Below are 25,462 nucleotides of genomic sequence, written 5' to 3'. Positions count from 1 at the left end.
TACTGTGAATCATGAGGTCCTCCTATTCAAACTATCCTCCATTAATGTGTCCACTGAAGTTATTAGTTGGATGAATTCCTATCTAACGAACAGAAGTCAAAGGGTTAGTTTGGGAGACACTCAGTTGGACTCTCTTTACTATAACAATGGGGTCCCACAAGGGTCTATATTAGGCCCCCTCCTGTTTACAATCTATACAAATGATCTCGCACTTGCTTGCCCACAAGTTATGTATGCAGACGATACAGTTCTGTATCCACACTCAAAGTTTTTACAATTGGTTGTTAAGATCCTGCATGGTCTTGCCCCTCCACCCCTATGCCGGCATATCATGCTCAAGGAAAGCACCTCCAGGATAACAAGGGTAGTAACTAGAGGGGCTTGTGTTGTCCCTTTTCGACACAGTAAAATCAGTCAATCGGCCTTCTCTGTTAGAGCTATAATATACTGGAATGCAATGCCCATGGACTAGAGATGCTGCACTGATTATTGTACTTTTACATTTTTTTATTGAAAACATGGCTAAAATCTATCCAAACCTGTACACATGCATTATCTTTTGTTCCTCATATGTAAGTCGACAGTTGATGATAGTGTTGTTGTTGTCGTTAGAATTATATATTATTTTTGGATGTAATGTATTTGTATTTTGTGTTGTTTTAGTGAGTATTTCTATTGAGGCTGTGTAATTGTCCTTAGCTGCCCAGGGACTACGGGTGCATATTATCTTTTGGCTAACTCCGGCACATTTACATGGATGTTGCATTATTGTAATATTGATGTTGATTAATGTGCATTGTCCCCTATAAATAATTAAATAAATGGATAGCATATGATCATTGATACAATTTGCCTAGTATAGGCCTACAAACATTTACAATGAATAGCAAAATCACATTAATTACAAAAATGGCTTCAAATCTACATTGAGATCGAAAGGAGTAAGGTTGTTTAAATTAAAGATCCAGGCAGCCTCGTTTTAACAATAATTTGCTGAGGTCACCCCGTCTCCTAGGCAGGGTGACGTGTTTGATGCCAATATAATTTAAGTACGAAATCGAATGGTTCGCTTCCAAAAACTGGGCCGCAACTGGGTACTTAGAGTTTTTTCACCTATTGGTGCTACGATGCTCAGAGATTTATGCTTTTAATTTGCGCTTAATTTTACACACATAACTATAAACACCATAAATACCAATTTATAAATATAAATAACTGCCTTAGTGGAGCACATGGTAACACCTTTGATTGGGATCTGTTTCCCTGTTTGGAGGTGTTTGAAGGATCTGTATTTGTAGGTGCCATTGCACTGAGCGCAGCCATCACACTTGTACTTTCCATCCGGTACAGGCGCAAATAGATGTTGTGTATGTGTATTTTTGGGTGGTAAATCAGAGTTTACCAATTGAGAATATAGCCAAGGGAGGGTCCGAAAACACATTACCAATACTGTCATCGGATCTTAGAATATGCAAACTTTTGTGAACAATTCCCTTAATTTTTTCAGAGTACTTTGATTAAGATTTTTTTTTTTACTTTGTAAGAACACAAGCATACTTATTTTTGTGAGACTGTACTTGAAAGAGATCATATCTCGATTTGTTTTGGATTTTCTCAATGGCAGTATTAATCTGACCATTTTTGTACCCGCTCCCTGAATTTTATTTGCGTCTCAACCATATTTTTGTCGAAATCTGATAGATTTTTGCTAATTATTTCGATTTGACAGAATTGGCTGTAGGGAAAACTTTTTTCAGGGGAAGAGGGTGTTTGCCATTATACAGCTTGTCTGTCGAAACATTGATTATTAGGTTATTCAATTATTGCATCTGAGCTCCTAGAGTGTGTGGCTCTCCTTTTCAAATTCAATTGATTGGACATGATTTGGAAAAGTACACACCTGTCTATATATGGTCCCACAGTTGACAGTGCATGTGAGAGCAAAAACCAAGCATTGAGGTCGAAGAAATTGTCCATAGAGATCCGAGACCGGATTTTGACGAGGCACAGATCTGGGGAAGGGTAAATGGAAGAATTGGCCGCCTGGCCAAACTGAGCAAAAGGGGGAGAAGGGCCTTGGTCAGGTGATCAAGAACCTGATGATTACTCTGACAGAGCTCTAGAGTTCCTCTGTGGAGTGAAAATAGGGCAAACCTTTCAGAAGGACAACCATCTCTGCAGCACTCCAACAATCAGGCCATTATGGTAGAGTGACCAGACAGAAGCCACTCCTCAGTAAAAGGCACATGACAGCCCGCTTGGAGTTTGCCAAAATGCACCTAAAGACTCTCAGACCATGAGAAACAAGATTCTCTGGTCTGATTAAACCATGATGGAACTCTTTGGCCTCAATGCTAAGCGTCCCGTCTGGAGGAAACCAGACACCATCCCTACGGTGAAGCATGGTCATGGTAGCATCATTCTGTGGGGATGTTTTTCAGTGGCTGGGACTGGGAGATTAGTCAGGATCGAGGGAAAGAGCAAAGTACAGAGTAATCCTAGATGAAAACTTGCTCCAGAGCGCTCAGGATTTCAGACTGGGGCGAAGGTTTAGCTTCAGGACAAGTCTCTGAATGTCCTTGAGTGGCCCAGCCAGAGCCCGGACTTGAACCCTGTGCAGCAATGCTCCCCATCCAACCTGACAGGACTTGATAGGATCTGCAGAGGAGAAGGGGAGAAACTCCCCAAATGCAGGTGTGCCAACCTTGTAGCATCATACTCAAGAAGACTCGAAGCTGTAATGGCTGCCAAAGGTGCTTCAACAAAGTACTGAGTAAAGGGTCTGAATACTTATGTAAATGTCCTACATAAGTTTTTTTTATTTGTAATAAATTTGCTAAAATGTCTAAAAACCTGTTTTTGCTTTGTCATGATGGGCTATTGTGTGTAGATTGATGAGGGACAACAATATTTAATCCATTTTAGAATAAGGCTGTAATTTAACAAAATGTGGAAAAAGTCAAGGGGCCTGAATACTTTCAGAATGCACTGTATATGCCATCGTTTGTAAAAAGATAAAAAAATAAAAAACTTGTAAGAGCCAAAACGTTTATATATAACAGAAGTAAAAGTCTTCTGACACGCCATCTTGTTCTCATTAACTTACGTACAAAGTTATTTCGCTCAGATTGACTTCGTTCATATGAATGGTGAAAACTCACTTGTTTCTCACTCTGTCAAAACACTTAAATTACACATCAAAATCACCAGAAAACTCATCCCAGTTTAGACAAACATGTTATCGCTCAGTTTTGAAAATAAAATCATGCTTTTAAATGTTACAAATCTGAAAAAAATATTAATTAAGAAACGTGGAGAGTTGGCTTATTCCACTGGGCTTCTCATCCAACACATGAAATAGAGGCATGTCTTGCAACGGTTGAAGGTTTACGTGACGTGCACAGCCTGGATATTTCCAGAAACTTATTCATGCATAATTGGATATTTACTATCCCAGATATTCCTGTATCATTCAAGTGTTCAGGGATGCATGGGTGTGCGCAGTAATCCACACACTCGCATGGGAAATTCCCACCCACACCGTGTACCTCAAATTTCACCGGAGAATAGCCGATCCGATTTCACCAAGAAACTCTGGTTTTCTCTCTTCTTTTTTACCCCAGTCCATAAGGTAAAGTTTGAATTTTGTGAGAGAATTTACAAGATTATGTTATAATACTTGTATTGCATCAAATGATAGTTTTATGCAACAGAATAGAAGGCTCTTCTGTTCTAGCTCTATTGTGTCTGTGTGAACTGAAAGTGGTCCTCTGGGAGATGTAACACTGACAGGAGATTTACGATGTCTGTTGGGTGATAAAACCTATAGAGACTACATTCCATAGCATAGTTAATAATGTTTGTGTTCTATAAGGTACCAGGGATAGATGATTCCAGGGCCAGTCATTGGTCTCTACACAATGAGAACTGTTTTTACAGCAGATACTGTCTGCTGTGAATTGTAAGTATCTTTCATACAAATATTAACCCTGTGACCCATTCCATACATCTGTTGTTTGTCATGTAGACTGAAAAGGGTGTGTCTTTGCTATTAAAGATCTTTGTATCTTTGTATCTCGGCGCTCTTAATGAATCATCTGAGGGTGATTCGTTGACCAGCCATCATTAACGTAGAGCAGTCAATAGATTCACTTTATTTGTGTGTGTTGTTTTGACCTGCTCCCTTATTAATAAGTGAATAAAGATTTAGTTTAAGCATAATTCTGACTTGTGTGATAAGTTTGTCTCTCCTCATTTGATAGTAAAGAAATTAACCACCACAGTTTTCAGCAGTATTTCATTCCACAGACCACACAGTTTAAACTTACTGACAACTCAGCAATATTAACATTCTTCAGACCAGACATTTAGAAACATTTCCCAATTTATCATCAGAACAATTCATTTAAAACTAAAGGCCCAAACATATTGAGCAAATCAATCTAGATGCCAGCTGGGGATCGTTGAGAGAGAAAAGTCAATAACCGAAGCCCATTCCATAATCATTCATTTGATCAGCTAAGTGAGGAATGCATCCCTTTACATGAGTGGTGAGTATCGCTGCTAATGTCCTCCCCCTCTTCGTTTAACTTAAATAAATGTATTACCCAGTCAGGATGGATCAGTCTTTCACACTGCTTTACTCTATTTGAGGAGCGCCTCTGCCAGGGCTGGGATGTTTTGGCAGAGAGAGGGCAGGGGAAAGGTAGGGGAGAAAGGAAGGGGAGTGGGAAGTGAGGAAGGAGAGAAACCTTTATTACACCCTCATTTATCACCAGCGGGGTACCTAGGCAACACTCTCACTCTCTCTCTCTTTTCCAAACACACCCTCTCATTTTCTCTTCACAAACCACCTCTTTTTTTCCTCATTCTCATCCCATCAAATCTTACATTTTGCCTTCTACGGTTTGGGTTGGTAAAACTGGCTTACCCCTACAGTTATCACCCGCTCCACCACCACACCTCACTGGTCTAGCCACCTGGGCAGACAGATGAAGAAAGGGCTATATTTAAGGTCCTACCTGACCAAGATTGCTGGGATTGATCAGGGAGGTGCTACCGTGACATAGCCAGGAATGTAGCATCTGGGTGATGCCACAGCTGCTGAAAAGCTCATGAAAAGCCACCACATCTTAGCAGTGGTTGGGAACATGCTCTGAACGGTTCCTGAACTTCCCTTGCCACCTCTGGACACAGAATGCAGTCTTTGGTGTGATACTTCCAAACAGATAAAACAAAAAGCTAGCTAGCTAGCAAGCCTTCGTCCCTATCCTGCAACTCTGAGTCAAGATCACATGATTTAGTGACCAAACCCTAGAACAACCTGTTATTTTTATTTTGAAATGCAAAAAAAACCCAAATATGTACAATATTTACAGAGCTCTCCCAGGATCATACATATACGTCAGCTGAGTACACGGCTGGGATGTGTACCAGAAGTCACATGGCACACTAAATAAGCTGAAGGGCATGCTTGCACGCACACTTTTCCTAAAACTGAACGAATAAGCTAAAAGAGTTGTACTTGAAAGAAAGAGCAGCTGTGTTCCACCTGAGGACCACAACCGCCCACACATATCCCCTCAGGTAGAGAGGGGGGGCCAGTGTCCTCAAACCATGATTGGGTGACTGATCAGGACATACTGTAGCGCCGCACTCCAGGGCTCCGACTGAGGGTAACAGCATAGTTTTACATTGTTACATATGGATATCTGCTTTGAATGGTATTCTAATGACATGAATAGAGAAAGAATTCGGAAAGCGAGAAACATGAGTCAAGTAGGATTCAAAATAATATGCGCAGGAGCAATATCCTCTTTTTTCTATCCTTCTTCATCTTCTCTTCTATCTTCAGATATTCTTCCTATCATAGCACCACTAAGGGATTGTGAAGAAGTCACACTCAACCTATTCTCTCAAATGACTCTGCTCAGTGCTGTGACTGTAACTTGTGATATGTCTGCAGTATTACTGTGTGAGTCTGGAGTCTGGTGCTGGTTGCCGTCACACAGCTGACTGTAATGACTGCACACTGCGGGGTGGATACCACTGCAACCCACATATTATCCCATCTTCTATTCCTTTTGTTATCGGAATAACATAAATACAATTGATTCTATTCAATTCGTTGTTAGTTATATCTTCAGTGCAAAGAATAGCCCCAAATATACTGTACATTGGGTAGGCATTATACCGTAGCAACTAGAAATGTCCTTGCATGAGTGTAGTCTATATATCGATATACAGTACCAGTCAAAAGTTTGGACACACCGACTCTTTCAAGGGTTTTTCTTTATTTTCTCAATTGTAGAATAATAGTGAAGATATAACTATGAAATAACACATATGGAATCATGTAGTAACCAAAAAAGTGTTAAACAAATCAAAATATATTTTATATTTTAAATTCTTCAAAGAAGCCACCCTTTGCCTTGATGACATCTTTGCACACTGTTGGCATTCAGCTTCATGATGTAGTCACCTGGAATGCATTTCAATAAACAGGTGTGCCTTGTTAAAAGTTAATTTGTGGAATGTATTTCCTTCTTAATGCGTTTGAGCCAATCTGTTATGTTGTGACAAGGTAGGGGTGGTATACAGAAGATAGCCCTATTTGGTAAAAGACCAAGTCCATATTATTGCAAGAACAGTTTCTTTGTGCATTTGCAAAAATCATCAAGCGCTATGATGGACCGCCACAGAAAAGGAAGACCCAGAGTTACTTCTGCTGCAGAGGATAAGTGCATTAGAGTTTCCAGCCTCCGGAGTTGCAGCCCAAATAAATGCTTCACAGAGTTCAAGTAACAGACACATCTCAACATCAACTGTTCAGAGGAGACTGCGTGAAGCAGACCTTCAGGGTCTAATTGCTGCAAAGAAACCACTACTAAAGGACACCAATAATAAGAAGAGACTTGCTTGGGCCAAGAAACATGAGCAGTGGACATTAGACCAGTGGAAATCTGTCCTTTGGTCTGATGTGTCCAAATTTTAGATTTTTGGTCTCAATAGCCATGTCTTTGTAAGAAGCATGTGTAGGTGAACTGATGATCTCCGCATGTGTGGTTCGCACCTTGAAACATTCAGGAGGAGCTGTGATGGTGTGGGGGTGCTTTGCTGGTGACACTGTCAATTATTTATTTAGAATTTAAGGCACACTCAACCAGCATGGCTACCACAGCATTCTGCAACATTACGCCATCCCATCCGGTTTGCGCTTAGTGGGACTATCATTTGTTTTTCAACAGGTCAATGATGCAACACACCTCCAGGCTGTGTAAGGTCTATTTGAGCCAAGAAGGAGAGTGATGGAGAGGTGGTCCTCAGAGGACCTGGCCTCCACAATCACCCTACCTCAACCCAGTTGAGATGGTTTGGGATGAGATGGACCACAGAGTGAAGTAAAAGCAGCCAACAAGTGCTCAGCATACGTGGGAACTCCTTCAAGACTGTTGGAAAAGCATTCCAGCTGAAGCTGGCTGAGAAAATGCCAAGAGTGTGCACAGTTGTCATCAAGGCAAAGGGTGGCGACTTTGAAGAATCTCAATTTTAAAATAGATTTTGGTTTGTTTAACACTTTTTTGGTTACTGCATATACTACTATATAGTGTTGATTTCTTCACTATTATTCTACAATGTAGAAAATAGTACAAATAAAGAAAAACCCTTGAATAAGTAGGTGTGTCCAAACTTTAGACTGTGTCTAGTTTATTTCCACTCCCCTTCTCTGGCGCTCGATGTCGACAGTTGTCTCATCATTACACCTGCCACCATCGTTACACGCACCTGCATCTCAAGACACTCACCTGGATTCCATCACCTTCCTGATTACCTCCCCTATATCTGTCTCTCCCGTTGGTTCTTTCCTCAGGCGTTATAGACTTTGTTTCTTTTTCATGTTGTGCTATTTTCTAATTATTATTACATTTGCACTCCCTGGACTTGCTTCCCGACTCCCAGCGTAAACATTACAGAATAATGCCTCACCAAGGGGAAGAAACAGGGAATATGTACATTTCATGATTTTTTTTACTGGTGACGTCGGGTGCAAGTGCCGCTGCCAAAGCAACCAGGGGTGCCTCAGCTGGCTCGACAGGTTCTCAATCCTTGGTTGGTTCGGCAGGCTCCCCATGCCCTCAGCCGGCTCGTCAGGTTCCCGCGCCTCAGCCGGCTCTACAGGTTCCCGCACCTCAGCAAAAGCGACCGGCCCACTCGTGGTCCTCGGGATGTTAAAAAATGTTTGACTTTAAACTTCAAATTTTACCTGTGTATTTTTGGTAAGAGGAATCATTCTGAATTGAATTGCGCTGCTCTATCGATTGCTCCATATATTGTCCCAAACTATCATCATAGAAGTTGTTGCTGCTAACGTCAAATTGAGGGGCGTTGGACAAAACAAATTAATCAGCAATTGGATCATCTTTAACAAATCAGAGTATCAAGGCCAATTACAAGATTCATGATTTATGTAGGCTGGCTCTGGCACAACCTATCGGTTGCTAGGACCAATCAGAATGGTTAGAATGAGTTTGCGTTCTATTAGACGTCGGGGAGGAAAACAAATCCAGACTCATCGGGAGAAGAAATGCTAGTGAGCGTGGCATTTGGCCTGAGAAATGTGGATGGACAGTCAGGCTACATGTTCTTACCCATGTTATGTAAAGTGGGCCACTGAATGAATAGAAAGACTCCAGTCTACACAGAGTATAGTTCTAATAATATTGCTGGCCAGATATAAAAGGAAATCACACATTGGGGGATCAATGACGTAATACCTCACAGCAGGCAGGGATCCAAAATGTATTTTCCAAGGAGGAAAATAACCTAGATGGGTGTGGATCTCCCACAGTATCTCCTGCCTTAGTGTACATTTCCATCCTAATTTAATCAGACACTCTCTAAAGGCAATCTCATGGGGTCCTGTGTGACGCTGACCGTGTTGCGGTTCAGTGACAGTGACAGCACTCAGTGAGCAGATGTTTCCATGGGGCCACAAACTCATTCCAGATCGTTTCATGACGTTCGTTTAAGAAGGGTTTATATTGACCTAAAGCCATAGGGATGAGTCACTGTCAGCACTAGCAGCAGTGTGACCATGTGATTCATCATTATAAAAAGATGAATACCCACACTCACATAGATATTACTTTGGGAGTTCTGTATGCAGACAGTGTGTTGGCATCCTTCTTATTTAATGTATTGTGCACCTGCAAATGTTTGACGGATGTTCATGTTTTGAATTATGATGAATCAATATCACAACACACTTCTTGCTCAAACCATCTGGAGAACCTACGTATGTATATATGGCAAAAACAGTGTGTGTATGTGACTTAACTCTGACAGTGTTATTTAGCATGTGTGTGGTCCAGACAGTACTTTCAGAAAGTATTCACACCCCTTGACTTTTTCCACATTTTCTGTGTCACAGCCTGAATTTCAAATTGATTAAATAAAAAAAATGTGTCACTGGCCTACACACAATACCCCATAACGCCAAAGTGGAATAATGTTTTTTAGAAATGTTTACAAATAAATGAAAGCTGAAAAGCTGAAATGTCTTGAGTCAAAAAGTATTCAACTCCTTTGTGATGTCGAGCTTAAATACGTTCAGGAGTAAAAATGAGCTTTTCAAGTCACATAATAAGTTGCATGGACTCACTTTGTTTGCAATAATGGTGTTTGAACATAATTGTTTAATGACTGCATCATCTCTGTAGCCCACACATAAAATTATCTGTAAGGTCCCTTAGTCGAGTAGTGAATTTCAATCACAGATTCAACCACAAAGACCAGGGAGGATTTCCAATTCCTCGAAAAGGGTACCTATTGTAAGATGTATAAAAAAAAGCAGAAATTGAATATCCCTTTGAGCATGGTGAAGTTATTAATTACACTTTGGATGGTATACTCTTATCAACACACCCAGTCACTTCAAAGATACAGGCGTCCTTCCTAACTCAGTTACCGGAGAGGAAGCAAACTGTTCAGGGATTTCACCATGAGGCCAATGATGACTTTAAAACAGTCACAGAGTTTAATGGCTGTGATAGGAGAAAACTGAGGATGGATCAACAACATTGTAGTTACTCCACAATACAAACCTCATTGACATAGTAAAAAGAAGGAAGCCCGTACAGAATAAAAATTTTACAAAACATGCATCCTGTTTGCAACAAGGCTCTAAAGTAATACTGTAAAAAATATGGCAAAGCAATTAACTGACTTTTTGTCATGAGTACAAAGTGTTATGCTTTGGGCAAATCCAATACAACACATCACTGAGTACCACTCTCCATATTGTCAAGCATAGTGGTGGATGCATCATGTTATGGGTGTGATTGTAATTGTTAAGGACTGGGGAGTTTTTCAGGATAAAAAATTTACAGAATGGAGCTAAGCACAGGCTAAATACTAGAGGAAAACCTGTTTCAGTCTACTTTCCACCAGACACTGGGAGATTAATCACACCTTGCAGCTGGACAATAACCTAAAACAGGCCAAATCTACACTGGAGTGGCCGAGTTACTGTTTTGACTTAAATCTACTTGAAAATATTTTGAAGACCTGAAAATGGTCGTCTAGCAATGATCAACAACCAATTTGACAGAGATGGAAGAATTTTGAAAAAAATTATTGGAAAATGTTGAGCAATCCAGGTGTGGAAACCTCTTAGAGATGTACCCATTACACCATGTACACATTAGCATGGCATAGCTTCTCACATAGCTTCACAACATCTGCATTATGGTCTCTGTGATAACTTGATCCACATCTCCCGAGTGGCGCAGGGGTCTAAGGCACTGCCCCTCAGTGCTAGAGGGGTCACTTACTGACCCTGGTTTGATTCCAGGCTGAATCATAAGCGACCGTGATTGGGAGTCCCATAGGGCGGCGCACAATTGGCCCAGCGTCGTCTGGGTTTGGCCAAGGTAGGCCATCATTGTAAATAAGAATTTGTTCTGATCTGACTTGCCTAGTTAATAAAGGCTAAATAAGTTTAAAATATCATTCGCACTGAGGATCCTATCGAACGCAGGAGAGAAAGATTGAGCAACATCCATTATTAACTGGCTCAGTAATGCCACATTACATTATTAATGAGCTCCACACACACACAGCGTATCCTTTGTATGTGTGTTTAAGCATAAACAAGCCTGTAACCCTCCAGCTCCAATGTTAAATTAGCCACATCACCATACCAGTCATGCCCTGGTCATCCAAGGCACACAGTGAACACACAGATTCAGTAACCAACAGTGACCCCATGCAGGAAATGAATCCACAACCTTGGTGTTGCCAGCACCAATCACTAACCTACGGAACCATCTGAGCCTCGGGCAACTCAGATTCACACAGGCAATACAGATAACTAGAGCACAGTGCTGCATGAGGCAGAGCATTCAGGAGCTCTGTTTCTTTTCCCACCCACCACCCTTCCAGAATCGTCTGTTTCTGTGGCGACAGAGCTGGCGGGAGAAGAGGGGGGGAGGGGTCGGTTCTGTAAAAGTGGAGAGACAGCACTTCAGTCTCACAGTTGGAGAGAGATGGAGAGATGGAGGGACGGAGGGAGGAGGGGTAAAGGGATGTGAAAGGGTCAGTAGGGAGCTTACGCATCTCTCTGTATATCACATAGACTGACTGACTAACTGACTGACTGACTGACTGACTGACTGACTGACTGACTGACTGACTGACAACATTGGAAGAGACTGAGGCAGCAGTAGAATCCATAAGTGTTAGAAAACCAACATGGAGAATATTCTCACCATAACAACTTAGAAATCAATACGTTGTCATGGATTCCCGACATATTATCCAGACCTCTGCCATATGAAGCTGCAGTTGTCCAGGAAGGCATGCTTTGAAGCTGCAGTTGTCCAGGAAGGCATGCTTTGAGGCTGCAGTTGTCCAGGAAGGCATGCTTTGAAGCTGCAGTTGTCCAGGAAGGCATGCTTTGAAGCTGCAGTTGTCCAGGAAGGCATGCTTTGAAGCTACAGTTGTCCAGGAAGGCATGCTTTGAAACTGCAGTTGTCCAGGAAGGCATACTTTGAGGCTGCAGTTGTCCAGGAAGGCATGCTTTGAAGCTGCAGTTGTCCAGGAAGGCATGCTTTGAAGCTGCAGTTGTCCAGGAAGGCATGCTTTGAGGCTGCAGTTGTCCAGGAAGGCATGCTTTGAAACTGCAGTTGTCCTTGTTCTATACACCATTTCTGTCCAACAGTCTTTTCCTCTGTTATTTTACAGTAACTGACGTAGGAAATAGAAATGGCCTCTGTGTTTACACACTAACATGGAGGTATTTTAAACTGACTAGATTATCTATTACATATTGAAAAACAATCAGAGCCTGTCAATAGCAAAAGACACTACCTAACAGAAAAAGCTGCAACTGGAACCCCCCCCCCCCAGAAGCATCTACAAGTGGTTAGTACTAAAACAGTAGAGATCACTGTTACTGAACCCTTTCCCCATGCTGGCTTGGAATGTCATTTTTATAGCTTAGATAACAGTCTGGAGCTGCCAATAGGAAAAGGAGGCAGTTATCAACTCTGTCACGGGCAATAAGATTACTGTAGTGTAGCTCTCCCTGCTCTACCCTTGCCCAAAGAGCTCAGTCCGTAGGGATGGATCAGTCTTCATAAAGTACAGAGGAGACAATATACCCACAGTCACACTGAGAACCAGGGGGGCAGCTATACAGATACTGAGTTATAAAATCAGATCATAGGCTGGCTGGACAGCTGTAAGATACAGTAGCCTAATCAGAGCAGCTGAAAAGACACTGGCATTTTCATGTTTCATGGCTCCCGAGCTAAGACAGAAAACAGTAATGTTGCTGCTGTGTTCCTCCACCCACTCTCCCACTCGCTCTTTCTCACTACCTCTTTCTTTCTCTCTCACTGGAACGCACAGGCACAAGCACACAGACATGTGCGTTCGCACGCACACACACGCGCACACACAAACACACAGACACGTGCGTTCGCACACACACACGCGCGCACACACAAACACACAGACACGTGCATTCGCACACACACACAAATCCAGGTTGTAAAAGGGATACAGCTCGCTACATAACAAACCTGTCTCAAATCCCAGCAGTCTTTTTCACTTGCCAGTCAAAAAGTGAATAGGATACACAAAAAAAGCGGCAAAAAAGCCGCTGACACACACACACACACACTTGCACACACATACTTGCACACACACACTTGCACACACATACTTACACACACACACACACACGCACACACACACACACACACACACACACACACCCACACACACACACACACACACACACACACACACACACACACACACACACACACACACACACAGTCTGTGCCAGTTCATAACACACCTAAAAATTGCTATGGGAGCTCATAACACTTCACACATATTATTTTGGTAATATCATCTGTCTTATTATAAACCCATCAGCGTTACATCTTTCTGTGTCATCTAACACACCAAGCAAACCATGCATCACATTCTCTCACCCAAGACTAATGAAAACAACCAAAACAGATCAATAGGGACCCAAATATCAATACCAGAGATTGATTATTCAAGTTAATGAGTATATTAAGCTGTGAACCAAAACACGCCAGGTATTTCCCTCTCTTTCTTTAATTCTCTCTCAATTCAATGGACATGTTTTTTTGACATAACTATAAAACAATTATTCAAAAGACAGTTCATTACTGCATATTCAAATCTCTCTCTTTCTCGCTCTCTGTTTCTCTCACTCTCTCTTCTAAATGACAACAGAAAAGCAGACGAACTCACCTCTGTAGCTGTAGCCGTAGAGAGGTGGTGGACAGGGGGAACTCTCTCTTCTGACTCACGTCAGTAGAGTCATGGCAGTGGTGTGACAGAAGTACTGTACTGTTCACAACTCACTGCTCTGTCTATCTGTAGTTAACTGAGAAACACCAGCTCAGCCTCTGGCTCTGGCTGAAATGAAGCAGCAGCAGCAGGAGCAGCAGCACACAGAGGAGAGGCAAGACTGGAGGCTGAAAGCTCTCTCTCCCTCACTCTGTTATTCTCTCTCCTTCTCTCTACCTCTCTCTTTCATTTCCCTCCAGGCTCTGTGTCTCTCATCAAGGCTGCTCAGAGGCAAAGGTAGCACGGGAGCACCACAACAGACCAGTACCTTCAAGTTGGGTTGGCATCCTCTACATAAATGGCATGTGTGTGTGTAATGAGATTTCTTTGAGCACTACTGAGAGCTAGGCAAGCAGGCTCTCACAGAGAGAGAGAGAGAGAGAGAGAGAGAGAGAGAGAGAGAGAGAGAGAGAGAGAGAGAGAGAGAGAGAGAGAGAGCTACTCCCACCTCTTCTCCCCTTCCTCTCACCCCTTCTCCTCCCCAGCCTGGTGAAGAGTGAATCATCAGCTCTGAGCCAATCACAACGCCGCGGACTGGCTATGATTAAAATTACAAGAGCATTTACCAGGGCTCCAACACTGCTATCCTTAGGAGAGGGGGATGAAGGAGGGAGGGAGAGGGGGATGAAAGAACGAGTGAGAAAGGGAATGTCTGGGAACACGTTTACATACTAAGATTTTATAGTATACATTCTGGATGGGGAGGTAGTGGAATATGGTGAGGTCTCAGTGAATGACAGCTGCATTCCTTTTTGAAAATGTGTGACAGTAGTGTGTTAAGGCAAGGTTGTCTCCTCTGATGCATAATTATATCTGGCACAGAAAGTAAAGGGGAATGCAGGGTCCACTGGTGGAGTTTCTATTCACTCAACATTCTCCTGTTTTGTCCTGCTAGGTTATGCCTGATTTCATAGGGGGAATATAGAAACCTGCAGGGCAGACTCAGGGCAATCTAGGGCTGATTCTTGTTCTCCTTCTGAATCACTGCTGCTGATTGCAAAACCTGTACAAATGACCAGTGCTGTTGGATTATGATGACATTCATTCAACCAACCATCTACTCTACACTATATTTTTCTCCTCATGACCCTCCAGCACTGTTCCTCCCTCTGTGATGCTGATTTTCTCCATAAATCATGCCTGGGACATCTCTCCATAATGAGGGGGGCAGAGAGGAGGTTGAGGAGGAGAGGGGAACAGAGAGAGTGGGAGAGAGGAAAGGCCCAGTCTTTATACACTCTCAGTCCTTCCATCATTCACTTTCTGCTCTTCTAAATACCAAACCTTTATTTCCCCTGCAATAATCATCTTTAAAAATGTACTCTCAATGTTAAACCTGCATTCATTATCATGGCCCCAGCACCACAAAATATAAATGTTTTCATATAAATTGGGGTTGAGTCTGTAAATGCGAATAAAACAAATGTGTTATTTTAAGGGTAATTATAAATCAAGCATCTACAGTATCTGTGACTGAACCAGAGTTGAATTTGATTCCATATTTATGGAAAATCTGATCAAATGTGGGACATCTGTGGAACGTGCAGCACATAGTGCAGTAACAGTAACTCAACAACAGATGTCTCAAACTGTTAAAGATGGGAGCTGTGATTTAGCCATGGAGCCAATACTCAGGTGGTCTGTTGCCAAGCACGCTGATCCAAATCAATTTACTCTCCCCTGTTTCTCAGAATGATGGATAGAGTCAGAGGAAGAGAGACTCAGAGGAATTAAGAAAGAAAAGGCCTGATAGTAAAGTGGCAATTTTGATATAAAAATATACATGTTTTGAGGCTATATAATGTTTGTTTACATTTACTTTGTTTACAAACTTTGGAGAGAAACAAGCAGTGTTGGGGAGTTGTGAACTATTGTACATGTAGTAATTTAACTACATTTTGCAGTAGCTTGGTGGAAGTTGAACTAAATTCAAATCTAGGAAGTGTTTTCAGTAGTTAAAACCTCTTATTAAGCTGTTGTTTTGATCTGTCCTCTCACAAAGTTATGGAGATAGTGACTACCAATGGTATGTATATGCATGAAAGGAATAATACGACGAGAACAGTGTGAGCTTCACCCATCCTAAACGGCTGAAGTAATGGAGAAAATGGCGTTCATTACAGCTCTGTCCTGCACCACTTCTACTGAGACCTGAGTCCGAGCCAGCAACCTGTGTGTGAGTGGCAGGAGTGCGGCATGGGTCCTGAGACCGTGCACGTGGAGTGAGAATGGAGAGTGATCACGTTCAAACTCTTCTCATGCTGCTGGTGCACTGGTGGGAAAATGGACCAGACAGAATGGACTGTACAGAATGGTGGTGGCGGCTCAGGTGAGAGATTCGTCTGCTTGAGAAAATCTGATTATTCCCCAGATATTCAAATCGGGACATTGTCAAGGGTCATCAACTGTGACAGGCATGAGTTGCACATGGGACCTTGGGAAGATAAACTGTAACGCTATCTGAAGAAGAAAAGGAAAATACGCCAGAAGATGAGTGCCGGGAAGGAGGAGGGTGGTCAACTGTGCCCGTAAATTGATTTAGGGTTGCCGTAAACTGTTTATTTGAAGTATCAGGTTTATTGGGTAGGTCTGCACACTGGGAAATGTATGGCAGTTTAGGTTAAAAATGCACTGAAAGACCGATCTGTCATTAACATGCCACTTGCGACAGTGGAAGACAGGGATAAACGGGGGCCGTAATGAGAAAAGTTAATCCTGGTCATTTAAGTAGTACATACTGTCTATATATTTTCCTTGTCTGTAAATGTACATACTAACCGTGTCGGTGTGTGCTAAGATGAGGGTCTCGAATTCAAACGATGGACTCAATGTGACGCACTAAGGACTGTCTTTATAAATTTGGGTTGGATAATGTATCAAGTGTTTCAATTATGATTCGGAAAGGAGAGAAAGAGAGAGAGAGCGCTGCCCCTAAGCTCTGAGGAGAGCACAAAGTGAGGGGAGGGTGCACTGCCTGAATCTATTGAGTCTAGGGCGGGTTACCTCCCAGGAAACCTTATCTTTGAATGTCCTCCAAGAGGCAGGCTATTAGAGAACCCACTAGATGGTAGCTTGGGCTAACCATGATGGGGTATTTGATAGTAGGGGTTTCGTTTTACCATGTCATCAGAATTCTAATGTTAAAATGCATCAATACATATGGCTTGCTGGATGATACAGTGCAATTAATTACGTAGTCTGAGTCTCACCCGAGGCTGAGGAAGAAGGAGACTGGCCTGGAGACTAGCATCCCATTGACATAGAACAGAAAAGATGGACGGTTCTTGCCCAAATCTCATTCTCATCAAGTGTGGTGTGAGATTATTAAACATGCATTTTCTTTCTTCCCTGTTCCAGTCAATATGTTTCCTAGGTGTCATGGAACATGTGAGGGATCATTGTTCCAGAGGAGGAATTGTTGGTAATTGACAAATTTACTTGAGCATGTTCTAGTATGTTTATAAATGTATACGTGTACTAGCAGTAGTGACTAACGTGTTATGGGTTAGACGGAATGATCCACAGCATGTGCAAACGTATTTGTGCATACATTCATACGGGGCATTTGTTTAAAACAGAATGTTTGCATAAGGGTGTTAATTTTAGAGTCTGGAGGACCGTCATCAGTGTATTCTGAGTCCCAAAATATACCACGGCTGCGTGGTCCCATGGTGTTTATACTTGCGTACTATTGTTTGTACAGATGAACCTGGTACCTTCAGGCATTTGGAAATTGCTCCCAAGGATGAACCAGACTTGTGGAGGTCTACAATTTTTTTTTCTGAGGTCTTGGCTGATTTCTTTTGACTTTCCCATGATGTCAAGCGAAGAGGCACTTAGTTTGAAGGTAGGCCTTGGAAAACATCCACAGGTGCACCTCAAATTGACTCAAATGATGTCCATGGGACCACACAGCCATCATACCACTCAGGAAGGAGACGCGTTCTGTCTCCTAGAGATGAACGTACTTTGGTGCGAAAAGTGCAAATCAATCCCAGAACAACAGCAAAAGACCTTGTGAAGATGCTGGAGGAAACAGGTACACAAGTATCTATATCTACAGTAAAACAAGTCCTATATCGATATAACCTGTAAGGTCGCTCAGCAAGGAAGAAGCCACTGCTACTAAACCACCATAAAAAGCCAGACTACGATTTGCAACTGCATATGGGGACAAAGATCGTACATTTTGGAGAAATGTCCTCTGGTCTGATGAAACAAAAATAGAACTGTTTGGCCATAATGACCATCGATATGTTTGGAGGAAAGAGGGAGGCTTGCAAGCCGAAGAACATCATCCCAACCGTGAAGCACAGGGGTGACAGCGTCATGTTGTCTTGCTGCAGGAGGGACTGGTGCACTTTACAAAAAAGATGGCAGCATGAGGATTGAAGCAACATCTCAAGACATCAGTCAGGAAGTTAAAGCTTGGTCGCAAATGAGTCTTCCAAATGGACAATGACACCAAGCATACTTCAAAAGTTGTGGCAAAATGGCTTAAGGACAACAAAGTCAAGTTATTGGAGTGGCCCATCATAAAAAAAAGAAGAATGTTACTAAGTAAGGGAAAAGGCAATGACATGGTTGCGGTCACGGATAAGGGTGGAGAGCTGTGGATTAGTGAGGAATGTGGGCCAAGGTCAGGTCACATGTAGGGAGAAGGAACAGTTTATTACCCACATCACTTAACTTCCTGCATGGCAACAAAGATGTAGTGTTTAGAGAAAAGGAGGTGACTCCGCACAGTGGAGGTGATAAATCTGTGTACTTGTGGAAACATGTTTTAGCCACGTGGTTTTAGGTTTGAATATTTGTCCATTCATTTATACTCTGTTAATTTAGAACATAACAGTAGTAAGCTGTTACTAGCCCATGTGCCTCACCCTAATCATTTGTGACCCTTTTCAGGAAACAAGGTGTCTGTCGATAGTCACTACTTCACAGGAGAGCCATTTGAACTTAAACTGTTTATTTATTTATCCAAATGCATTTTTCGGGGGGCAGAAATCCTTCTGGAACATGTGAACTTTCATGTGCCTTAATAACAAACGTGTATGCAATCTGTAAATATGAATAAATTGTTAAATTACGAGCCTAGTTGGTTTAGCCACGGTAAAGGAGAGAGGAACCTTTCCGCTAGCCATGACTGGCTGAGATAATGGGTGGGCTGGACATGCTGAAAGATGAGTTTGGATTGTTCTGTCATGTAGCACGCTCCTGTCAATAATATGAGCTGATCAGTATATGTAGGTAATTCTTTCTAACGTGGCTTTTTTGAAAGATATCACGTAGTAGAACAGCATAAGGGTTGCTCTCCACTTTTTGGAGAACCGTGTTTTGAAATCAGTGGAATACCAGTGGAATTAGAATATGATAGCAAAGGAGATGGAGAATATTCTGGCATTTGATTTCAAATATGCAGAGGGAGTAAAAAAGAGAACACAAAGTAGGCTATTGTAGGCTACCTGTCCCCCAGATTACATCTTCAAACTAAGGGCAACCACGGCATCCGTAAAAGAGAGGGAGAAGTTTCCAACCATGTATACAGGTAAAATAGTCTACCTAACTACATTTTCAGATATTACATGTTTCTAATTTTGTCAAAGTAATTTTGATTTCAAGTTAAAGAGTACTGTTAGCTATATAGCTAATGTTAACATTAGCTGGCTGGCTCGCTAGTGTACGATCTGTGTAGTATCTCAGAGCCATTTGCATTGCTAGTTATAGCCTAATGTTAGCTAGCTAACATTGAACCGGGTTGATTAGCTACCTGCAGATTCATGCAGATTCATGTAACGTTATGAGTTGGGGTTATGGTTCATTGTACTCTTGTAATCTCCGACCGGCACAGCCAGAAGAGGACTGGCCTAGTTTCTCTCTAGGTTTCTTCCTAGGTTCCTGCCTTTCTAAGGAGTTTATCTTAGCCACTGTGATTCTACATCTGCATTGCTTGCTGTTTGGGTTTTAGGGTGGGTTTATGATTAGCACTTTGTGACATCTGCTGATGTAAAAAGGGCATTAGAAATACATTTGATTGAATTCAATTGGAAGGTTTTTATACATGCACAAAACGGGACCTGCATGACTAAAATAATGTGGGCCTACCTACAATCCATATGGAAAAGTAGTACAAACCATATATGGCTTATATATAAAAATGTGACATACATTTTAAAGTATATGGTCATATGTTGTCAGCTTCATTAAATAGTACCCAAAAAACACCAGTCTCAACATCAACAGTGAAGAGGCGACTCCGGGATGCTGGCCTTCTAGGCAGAGTTCCTCTGTTCGGTTTCTTAATGTTAATCTTTTCTTTTTGTTGGCCAGTCTGAGATATGGCTTTTTCTCTGCCTAGAAGGCCAGCATCCTGGATTTGCCTCTTCACTGTTGACGTTAAGACTGGTGTTTTGCGCATACTATTTAATGAAGCTGCCAGTTAAGGCCTTGTGAGGCGTCTCTTTCTCAAACTAGACACTCCAATGTAACTGTCCTCTTGCTCAGTTTTGCACGGGGCCTCCCACTCCTCTTTCTATTCTGGTTAGGGCCAGTTTGCGCTGTTCTGTGAAGGTAGTAGTACACAGCATTATACTGGATCTTCAGTTTCTTGGCAATTTCTCACATGGAATAGCTTTCATTTCTCAGAACAAGAATAGACTGACAAGTTTCAGAAGAAAGTGTGTTGTTTCTGGCCATTTTGAGCCTGTAATTGAACCCACAAATGCTGATGCTCCAGATACTCAACCAGTCAAAAGAAGGCCAGTTGTATTGCTTCTTTAATTAGTACAACAGTTTTCAGCTGTGCTAGCATAATTGTAAAAGGGTTTTCTAATGATCAATCAGCCTTCTAAAATGATAAACTTGGATTAGCTAACACAACGTTGTAAGGGTTTTCTCTTACGAAGAGGAGTAGTATGAAGGATCAGAGGACCAAAACGCAGCGTGGTAAATGTCCATAATGTTTTTTAATAAAGACAATTCAACACTCGAACAAAACAACAAACTATGACGTGAATATACAAAACTGAAAACAGTACCGTGTGGACCAAACACTCACATGGAAAACAAACACCCACAACCCAAAATAAAAACCCAGGCTACCTAAGTATGGGGACAACAATTGACAGCTGCCTCTGATTGAGAACCATACTAGGCCGAACAAAAACAAACATAGAAAAACAAACATAGACTGCCCACCCAACTCACGCCCTGACCATACTAAAACAAAGATATAATAACAGAACGTGACAAACGTGCCATTGGAACATAGGAGTGATGGTTGCTGATAATGGGCCTCTTTACGCCTATGTAGATATTCCATTAAAAAAAATCAGCTGTTTCCAGCCACAATAGTCATTTACAACATTAACAATGTCTACACTGTATTTCTGATCAATTTGATGTGATTTTAATGGACAAAAAATGTGATTTCTGTCAAAAACAAACATTTCTAAGTGACCCCAAACTTTTGAACAGTAGTGTATATGAATCTCATCCACGATACAAAACATAAGATGGATATGTGTTTTCATCATGAAAAATGTACTCAGATGCATTTATTAATATGAAATGTGTTCCAGAAACCTTTTTTTTACATGATAAATATTTAAAAACAATACATAAACCTCACGTGTGGGGATTCAATATTTTCTAATTGCATTTAGTGTTAGGCAACCGTATGACTACTTGGTCATATCTTTGTATCTACTGTAGTGTAACGGTTTTCTTGACTTGAAGGAGAGGCGGACCAAAACGCAGGGTGGTGGTTATTCATGGTTCTTTAATATAGACACTATACATGAATAAACTAACATAACAAGAAATGTGAAAAACCCAAAACAGCCCTATCTGGTGCAAACAGAGACAGGAACAATCACCCACAAAACCCAACACCAAACATTCGACCTAAATATGGTTCCCAATCAGAGACAATGACTAACACCTGCCTCTGATTGAGAACCATATCAGGCCAAACATAGAAATAGACAAACTAGACATGTAACATAGAATGCCCACTCAGATCACACCCTGACCAAACAAAACATAGAAACATACAAAGCAAACTATGGTCAGGGTGTGACAGTACCTCCCCCCCCAAGGTGCAGACTCCGGCCGCAAAACCTGAACCTATTGGGGAGGGTCTGGGTGGGCATCTGTCCGCGGTGACGGCTCTGGTGCTGGACGTGGACCCCACTTCACCATAGTCTTAGTCCACCACCTTGTCCGCTTCCGTGGCCTCCTAACCATGGCGACCCTACTAAATGACCCCACTGGACTGAGGGGCAGCAGCTCGGGACAGAGGGGAGGCGGCTCGGGACAGAGGGGCGGCGGCTCGGGACAGAGGGGCGGCGGCTCGGGACAGAGGGGCGGCGGCTCGGGACAGAGGGGCGCCTCTGGGCTGAGGGGCTCTGGCGCCTCTGGGCTGAGGGGCTCTGGCGCCTCTGGGCTGAGGGGCTCTGGCGCCTCTGGGCTGAGGGGCTCTGGCGCCTCTGGGCTGACTGGCGGCACTGGCGGCTCCCGGCTGACTGGCGGCACTGGCGGCTCCCGGCTGACTGGCAGCACTGGCGGCTCCCGGCTGACTGGCGGCTCCCGGCTGACTGGCGGCACTAGCGGCTCCCTGCAGACTGGCGGCACTGGCGGCGCTGGGCAGACTGGCGGCACTGGCGGCGCTGGGCAGACTGGCGGCGCTGGGCAGACTGGCGGCACTGGCGGCGCTGGGCAGACTGGCGGCACTGGCGGCGCTGGGCAGACTGGCGGCACTGGCGGCGCTGGGCAGACGGGTGGCTCAGATGGCGCTGGGCAGACGGGAAGCTCCGCCAACGCTGGAGAGGAAGGCTCTGGCAACGCTGGACTGAGGAGCTCTGGCGCCTCTGGACTGAGGGGCGGGAGCTCTGGCAGTGCCGAACAGGCGGGAGACTCCAGCAGCGCTGGAGAGGCGAGGCGCACTGTAGGCCTGATGCGTGGTGCTGGCACTGGTGGTACTGGGCCGAGGACACGCACAGGAAGCCTGGTGCGGGGAGCTGCCCCCGGAGGGCTGGTGTGTGGAGGTGGCACTGGATGGACCGGACCGTGAAGGCGTACTGGAGATCTTGAGAGCAGGGCTGGCACCAACCGCCCTGGCTGGATCTTCACCCTAGCCCAGCAGATGTGGGAAGCTGGGATGTAGCGCACCGGGCTAAGCACGCGTACTGGGGACACCGTGCGAACCACCGCATAACACGGTGCCTGACCAGCACCACGCCCGCCACGGTTAGCACTGCTAGGAGCACTGTAGTGCTGAGATGGCACAGGACGTGCAAGGCTAGGGAGATGCACAGGAGGCCTGGTGCGTGAGGCTGGCACAGTCTTCACCAGACAACTAGCACGCACCTCAGGATGAGTATGGAGAGCTGACCCAGGTGCCATTAAATCCCTGACACGCTCTGTCGGGCGAATGTTGTGCCTCATGCACCAAATCAGCAACTCCCTCATATCTCTCTCCTCCAATTTCCCCATTAACTCCTTCACAGTCTCTGCTTCGCTCACGCTCTTTCTACTTGCACACAATATACCTGGGTCACACCGTCCTGCTGCTAGGGGTCCATGGTCCTGTAGAGCCCCTTAAACTGCAGTAATTTATGTCTGAGATGATAAAAACATGACTGGGCATTCTAACAAATCTGTATCCATTCATCATCATCAATAGCGTCTCCCAGGTCTTCCTCAAATTTTTGTTTGACATGTTTTGTGTCATCGGAAAAAGCCTTTATCAACCCTTGATACAACGTTTGAGGTTTGTAGACTGCCTTAAAAAAGCATTTGGCTTGTCCAGTGTTTGCTGGACAGAAAGGATAAAGTGTTGTATCTGCAAAAATTCACCTCACCTCTTTTACAGATTGGTCTTCCCTGGCTGCGTGACCCTGCTGATACACCTGTCACCATCTGATCCTCCATAAATGAGGCATGACAAAGAATTACCTTGGTGTACATTTATACATTATATTATCCAAGAATATAATCAATGGTTCAATAATTGAAATTACCAATGTTCCCAGATCCCAGACTGTAGTTTTAAGGTTATTAAGCTGCTGTCCTGAGGCTATTGTGTCTACACATCAATTCTAGATGGAACTTTGTATCATTCACGGAAACTACTGCAAAATTCACCTGAGCTCTGTAGACTGGTCTTTCCTGGCTGTCTGAGTCTGCTGAAACCCCTGGCGCTATTGTCGTGACTTTACTTCCATTAATCTGATGACTGTTCTTTATCGAATCAATTAACTACGTTAAATTGTTACCCGATTAAATTAATAATGTAACAATTAACTACTTAGGAACTTGAGGCACCACGAGAGCGGTTGTTTAAAAACCTCTCTAGGACACACGTTCCGCTAGTGGAACCCCTCAACAACATTCCACTGAAAAGGCAGTGAGCAAAATTCAAAACTTTTTTTTTGAAATATGTAACTTTCACACATTAACAAGTCCAATACCTCTTGGTGTTAGGGGGCAGTATTTTCATTTTTGGGAAAAAACGTTCCCGTTTTAAACGGGATATTTTGTCAGGAAAAGATGCTAGAATATGCATATAATTGACAGATTTGGATAGAAAACACTCGAACGTTTCCAAAACTGTAAAGATATTGTCTGTGAGTATAACAGAACTGATGCTGCAGGCGAAAGCCTGAGAAAAATCCAATCCGGAAGTGCCCCAGGTTTTGAAAGCGCTGCGTTCCAATGACTCCCTATTCAGTTGTGAATGTACCATCAACGAGCTTACTCTTTCTACGTATTCCCCAAGGTGTCTACAGCATTGTGACGTAGTTTTACGCATTTCTGTTGAAGAATAGCCATAGGCGGCCACATTGCGTAAGTGGTCACATGGTGGCTCCGAGAGAGATTCTCGCGTAAAATATAGAGGTAGCCATTATTTCAATCGGTCCTGGTGAAAAACGAATTGTCCCGACGAATATATTATCGAATAGATATTAGAAAAACACCTTGAGGATGGATTCTAAATAACGTTTGCCATGTTTCTGTCGATATTATGGAGCTAATTTGGAATATTTTTCGGCGTTGTGGTGACCGCAATTTCCGGGCGATTTCTCAGCCAAACGTGAAGAACAAACGGAGCTATTTTGCCTACAAAAACAATCTTTTGGGAAAAAATGAACTTTGGATGTCTACCTGAGAGTCTCGTGAGTGAAGGTTGCCTGCTGCTAGCAAGGCATAATGCTATGCTAGGCTATGATAAATTTACACAAATGCCTGTCTAGCGCTGGCTGTAAAGCATATTTTGAAAATCTGAGATGACAGGGTGATTAACAAAAGGCTTAGCTGTGTTCCAATATATTTCACTTGTGATTTTCATGAATAGGAATATTTTCTAGGAAGATTTATGTCCGTTGCGTTATGCTAATTAGTGTCAGATGATGACAACGGTCCCGTTCACAGGATGGGGTGTCACTACAGGTTAATCTACCCATGGTGTCACACAGCCATTTTCCCAGCCAAAGATAGGAGTCACAAAAAACAGAAATGGAGATAAAATTAATCACTAACCTTCGATGATCTTCATCATATGACACTC

At 43.0% G+C, this 25,462-nt stretch overlaps 1 protein-coding gene across 1 annotated transcript in view; it reads right to left on the bottom strand.

Annotated features, from left to right (window-relative positions):
- The window catches only part of LOC110531964 (prickle-like protein 2), a 144,808-nt gene extending 130,593 nt beyond the window's left edge, over window positions 1–14,215 (bottom strand). Inside the window, exon 1 of the mRNA XM_036987863.1 lies at window positions 13,795–14,215. The gene's annotated coding sequence lies outside the window, so the exon portion shown is untranslated. The remainder of the gene's footprint in view (window positions 1–13,794) is intronic.
- Between the last annotated feature and the right edge of the window lie 11,247 nt (window positions 14,216–25,462).

The sequence above is a fragment of the Oncorhynchus mykiss genome, chromosome 9, assembly GCF_013265735.2.
Source record: "Oncorhynchus mykiss isolate Arlee chromosome 9, USDA_OmykA_1.1, whole genome shotgun sequence".
Taxonomy (NCBI): Eukaryota; Metazoa; Chordata; class Actinopteri; order Salmoniformes; family Salmonidae; genus Oncorhynchus; species Oncorhynchus mykiss.
This window is presented reverse-complemented; position numbering and strand designations above follow the sequence as displayed.